Genomic DNA, 6,000 nt, shown 5'->3' with positions numbered 1-6,000 from the left:
TTTCTTTCTTTCTTTCTTTCTTTCTTTCTTCTTTCTTTCTTTCTCTCATCTTTCTTTCTTTCTTTCTTTCTTTCTTTTTCTTTCTTCCTTCCTTCCTTCCTTTCTTTTTTGTAAAAGCAATATAAACAATTACAAATATCAAAAAGATAAAAAGGCCTGTAATCTCATTGTTCAAATACAGTAATTTTATTTTTATTTATTCCCTTATAATCTTTGTTCATGACTACACACATATTTTAACATAGCTGAGGTATAAAGGGATTTTATATTTTGCTTTTGCTTTTTTACAGCTTAATATGTTATCTTAAATATATAAGAAACTTTTTTTTTAAGTTTTGATCTCAGAGAGTGTAAGAGAAAGGAAGCAGACAAAAGGAGAAGATGTGTAAACCAATAAGATACGATTAAGATGAGCAAGTATGTTCTATAAATGGATTTGTGCTCTGGTCTGTGACTGCCTGTAGGTTGGCAAATTGAGTTCAGGAGTATATAATTCTATTTCATATTATTAACATTTTTCTTTTTCTTCCTGATCTATGACTCTGGCTCCACTGATTACCATAATCAGATTATATGGTTAATTTAATTTGAGTTATTGTTCATACTGGTCAGTTCAATATTTGCATCTAGATAATATTCTCCCTTCTAAGTTTGTAGCTAAGCAAGAGGTTTGACATATAAACTAATTTTTATTAGAATTTATTTCAAGAATAACATGTCCCAAAGAAGTTAATAATAGACATATATATGTAAACACAGTAACTGGTAAGATATATCATAAGTATATCATATAATATTGTATATAGTTTTTCCTCACATGTGATAACTCAGTAGGAATATTATTTATCAACCAGGTGGAGTTTGTCCTTTTACTAGGGAAGTTCAATTTCTTGAGTTAGACAAATAATCTTAGATTATGAATTTTACAACAAATTATATGGCTCTTAATATTATGTTATCTTGTATAATTATTGTTCCAATATATTTCATTTTTAAGTAGATAATTAATCCATCATCAGTTTTTACATTCATATGTCTCCAACTGATGAATAAGGTTTTGGTGGGATGGTTTATATGCTATTTATAAAGAACAAAATACCCCTAAATGAAAGCACTAAATTATTCTCTTAAGTTACCTGTTTACGGGTAATCAGTTTACTTGTCTAAAAAGCTTGCAGCTAAAGTTGACAGTTTGTGTAATATTTAGTAACACAGCCCTCCTCTTCAGTCGTAGTTCTGGCTTGACCTATCCTTGGGTTTTGGCTCATGTTTAGAACCAAGCTGCTAATAACATTAAATTTTTTTCCTTCACCTTGATAGATTAACTACATGATTAATTTGGCTTATGATGGTGCTTCCTGTGGTTCCCATCAGGAACTTTCTGGCAGGGAAAAATTGACAAGCTGACCAAGGACTCTCATCTAAATCCTCTCAGCCCCATTTTTATTGATTCCCCACAGACACCTCCTCCCCTCTTCCTGGAATCTGCTCTGGATCCCATCATCCAGAATGTTCTTTCCCTGGCTACTGAAGGTTTCTTGCTGCCCAGTCCTCCCCCTTACCATGGAAACCTTCCTGTCCTGATGCTCAGATCTTTCAGGGTCACACCCTACCTATCTTCCAAGGTGAAACTGTACTAAAGGAATAAGCCAGAAGAGATCTCCAGGATTTTCTCTCCCACCCCAGGTAAAAGCATCTTAACATCAATCTCCTGAAGTCTCTTTCCTTATCTTATGAAAACCAGAAGAATGATTCTAATCATGAGATTTTAAAGCCAGAAGCTGATTGAAAAGGAGTATCATAGTAAACTCTAGAGTCATTTTAGGTCCTTTTTACTCCTTGCCAGGAACTGATGTTTAGATGGCTATGTGTAATGAAATGACTATGAATGCAAATTTGATATGCCATATGTATGTGGCTTTACTTAGACATGTGAGTAAGAGTTGAAAGAAAACCAAATAAATGAAAATGATTGTCCTGTGGAGGTAGTAGGATTATGTTTCTGTTTCGTTGAGTTTTAAAAAGTTCTATTTTTAAGCTGATGTGAATAACAGTATTTTAAAATAAATATGACTACATATGTATAAAAGAAAAACTTTTAAAACTACTGTTCAGTTTAACATATTTTGTATAGTTCTGAATATATATGGTACTATGATAATATGAAAAAGATATCAGACAAGGACTCAGAAAGCCTAGTTTTAAATCTTACTTCTGGAATCTTGTTCCAAACATGGACAAATAACCTAGCTATTCTGGACTTTGGTTTCTATGTCTTCCAAATAATACCTATTCTATTAACTTTGAAGGGGTTTTTTCTAAGAATAGCAGTAGAATATTTGAATTTTAAAATTGGAAGAGATCTTAGAGACCTAATATGCATGTTCATTTTCCAGAGGAGGAAATTGAAGCCCAAAGAGATTAAATGGCTTGCTTATAAAATATGTGGCAGCAGCTTTGGAACAAAACCATAAAGTTTATGCACATGTAAAACACAATATTTTTTAATCTGATTGGAGAATAAGGAAAAAGAAGGGACTTTAGGTGTCCTAGTCAAGTATGAGCATAATTGCAATCATTTCTTGCATAAAGTATTATTAAATGCATAGTTGCAAATCCACATTTGCTTAATATTCTTCCTTAGAAACACTAGCCCTGAGTTTAACTGCTTCTTTCAAGGTTAGATGATCTACTATTACTTACTTGTCATCATAGATCAAGATCTATGCTGTGTTGTAAGTAAAACTTCTTGGCTGAATATTTATAGTAGTAGTTTACCAACTGAAGAAAATCCTACCCATGGCCAAAAGTTCTTATTAGAAATTTAGTGCTAGGGGTGTCTGGGTGGCTCAGCCAGTTGGGCTGCTGACTCTTGATTTCAGCTCAGATCATGATCTCAGAGTGGTGAGATCAAGCCCACTGTCAGCTCCAAGCTTAGTGTGGAGTCTCAAGAACTCTCTCTCTCCCTCTCCTTCCGCCCCTCCCCCCAGCTCATGTATGTTCCCTCTCTCACACACTCTCTCTCTCTCTCTCTAAAATAAATAAATCTTAAACAAAAAAAAGAAATTTAGTGCTAAAAGCTGTCACAGAGGGGCGCCTGGGTGGCTCAGTTGGTTAAGTGGCTGACTCTTGATTTCAGCTCAAGTCATGATCTCAGGGTCCCGGGATCAAGCCCTGCATTGGGTTTCATGCTCAGCGGGGCATCTGCTTGGGATTCTCTCTCTCTCTGTCTCTCCCTCTGCCCCTCCTCCCACTTGCATGCTCTCTCTCTCTCTAAAAATAAATTAATTAAAAAAAAACTGTCACAGATTACAGCAAACTCAGCAGTACATTGACAAATAATTCCTGATAGACCAAAAAGTAGAAAGCTGTATCACAAAGGGCCAGCAGATCTTTTGTTGGAGTGGGGTATCAGTGTGATTTCAGGCTTTAGATCATATTGAAATTGACAGAGTGGAAGCTGTGCCTGACCCATGTGTTTTGTGACATGAGCTTGCCCCATGTACACTCCAGTTTCCTTGATGGTTTCAACACTGAACAACCTGACATGACTGAGTGGATCACTAATAAACTTCCAGAGCTCTATTTCCCAAAGTCGGCTCCAAAGGAAGACTAGTTCTCAAAGATACTAGTACGCATTCCTTTAAAAAAAGAAATTATATTCCATTGCCAAATAAGCTTGGGAAACATTGCGTGAAATGCAGTCTACCAATATACATGATGATTCTCTAGAAGATAGCTACATTAACATATAGTCTTTATCAAATTTATTTAAGAATGCCTACTTAAAGGAACACCTATTAACTTCTTAAGGATTACAATCAAGAGCAGGACACTAGAATTCTATGGGTGAGCTGGAGTCACACTGTTTAGATAATACTGTTCTACCATCATTGAATTTTATAATCTCAGGGGTAGAGGCAATCTTAAAGGTAATCTATCATCTTCAATTTCCCAAACATATGCTGTTTGGAACCTAGAGTCATTGAATCAAATATGTTTAAACAGTAAATCAAAACAAGATATCACATAGCCAGTCAAATGGGTAACTACTGGTTTACTTTGTAATTTTTACATATATCATTACCAACAATTCTATTTTGAAGAATGCTTCATTTATTGGTGGGGAAGTTGTTCCTTTATAAAAAGCCAAGAAGAGGTAGTATAATAGACTATACTGCTGAGTATAAAAAAAAATAGGAAATTATATATACAGTTCTCCATTCCTTCAACAAATACTGGATGGGAGGCTTCTGTGTGCCAAACAGCAACACCAACTGAGTTAACAAGCTGGAATAAGTTGGGACAGAGAAGTAAGGTAAATGCCTGATAATTCTAGCTATCATTTGACAATGGGCAACACACTAGTTATTTCTGTTGTATCTTGAATCTTCAGCACACCTCAGAGAAGGAGATGTTATTCTCATCTTAAAGGGAGGAAACTGAGCTTCAAAGATATGAAGGAAACTGAGCTAAAGGGAGGAAACTGAGCTTCAAAGATAGGAAGTGGTTTTCCCTAGGTCATACCTACTAAGTGATGGAATTAGGATTTGAATACAAGTGACCTAATGGCAAAGCTGTGTTCTTTCCGCTAATTATTTTTTTTAAGATTTTATTTATTTATTAGAGAGAGAGAGAGAGAGCACAAGCGGGCAGAATGACAGGGAGAGGGAGAAGTAGACTCCCCGCGGAGCAGAGAGCGTGATGTGGGGCTCGATCCCAGGACCCTGGGATCATGACCTGAGCCGAAGGCAGATGCTTAAAACTGAGCCACCCAGGCGCCCCCTTTCTGCTAATTATAATACAGCTTCCTCTGTATTGTGACTCAAAAGCCCAATATGGGATACTGAACAAAGTATAATAGAAGTTGAAAGGTGAAACACATTTGTGTTTGGTTAAAACTAAACTGGTTGTTTTTCAGCGTTGTATCTTTGTTCTCTTTCTTTTCCTTTTTCAGTAGGTCAGCTGTCAGCTCCATGTGAAAAAGTTCTGAACTACATCTCTGGTTCTGACCCCTCTTCGAAGCTGTAGTCCCACATTTCTCCTTGGATGCTCTACTCACATGTGACATGTTTACAATTAAAAGTATTATTTACCCCCCAAACTGACTCCTTCTCATTTAATTCTCTTAGTCATTTAGGCTCAAAGTTTGGAGTCATCTTTGAAGCTCTGTAAAACTAGTAGTTCGACTCAGTGATACATAATCTCCCTTCCAGCTCTAAAATTCTAGTGTTGTTATTTTTGTACTACATACTCAGTTAAAATGAATTACACTCTCTGCTTTGGACCTGCTCAAATTATTTTCCAGAGTTTTTTTAGTATCTAATAGAGTACGTATATCCTACTCATTCATTCTTATGCATCCTTCAAAGCCCATTTTATTTATTTATTTATCTTAAAACTTGTATTTATTTATTTTTTTAAGACTTTATTTATTTGAGGGGTGCCTGGGTGGCTCAGGTCATGATCCCAGGGTCCTGGGATGGAGCCCCGCATCAGGCTCCCTGCTCCACGGGAAGCCTGCTTCTCCCTCTCCCACTCCCCCTGCTTGTGTTCCCTCTCTCGCTGTGTCTCTCTGTGTCAAATAAATAAATAAAATCTTAAAAAAAAAAGACTATTTGAGAAAGAGAGAGCATGAGCAGGGGGAGGAGTAGAGGGGGAGGGAAAGCAGACTCCCTGCTGAGTGTGGGGCCCAATGTGGAGTTCAGTCCCAGGACCCCCAAGATCATGACCTGAGCTGAAGTCAGCCACCTAACTGACTGAGCCACCCAGGTGCCCCTTTTTTAATTTTTTAAAAAGATTTTATTTATTCATTTATTTTGAGAGACAGAGAGAGGGAGTGCGGGGAGAGGGGCAGAGGGAGAGGGAGAGAGAGAATCCCAAGCAAACTCCACGCTGAACTTGGAGTCCGATGTGGGGCTCAATCTTTGGACCCTGAGATTATGACCTGAGCCAAAATCAAGAATTAGACACCTAGCCAGCTAAGCCACCCAGGTGCCC

This window comes from Callorhinus ursinus, unplaced genomic scaffold (genome assembly GCF_003265705.2).
Source record: "Callorhinus ursinus isolate GAN/ISIS: 27379988/994484 unplaced genomic scaffold, GSC_fseal_2.0 scaffold8, whole genome shotgun sequence".
Lineage (NCBI taxonomy): Eukaryota > Metazoa > Chordata > Mammalia > Carnivora > Otariidae > Callorhinus > Callorhinus ursinus.
The sequence above is the reverse complement of the archived record's forward strand: the minus strand, read 5'-3'. Positions refer to the sequence as shown.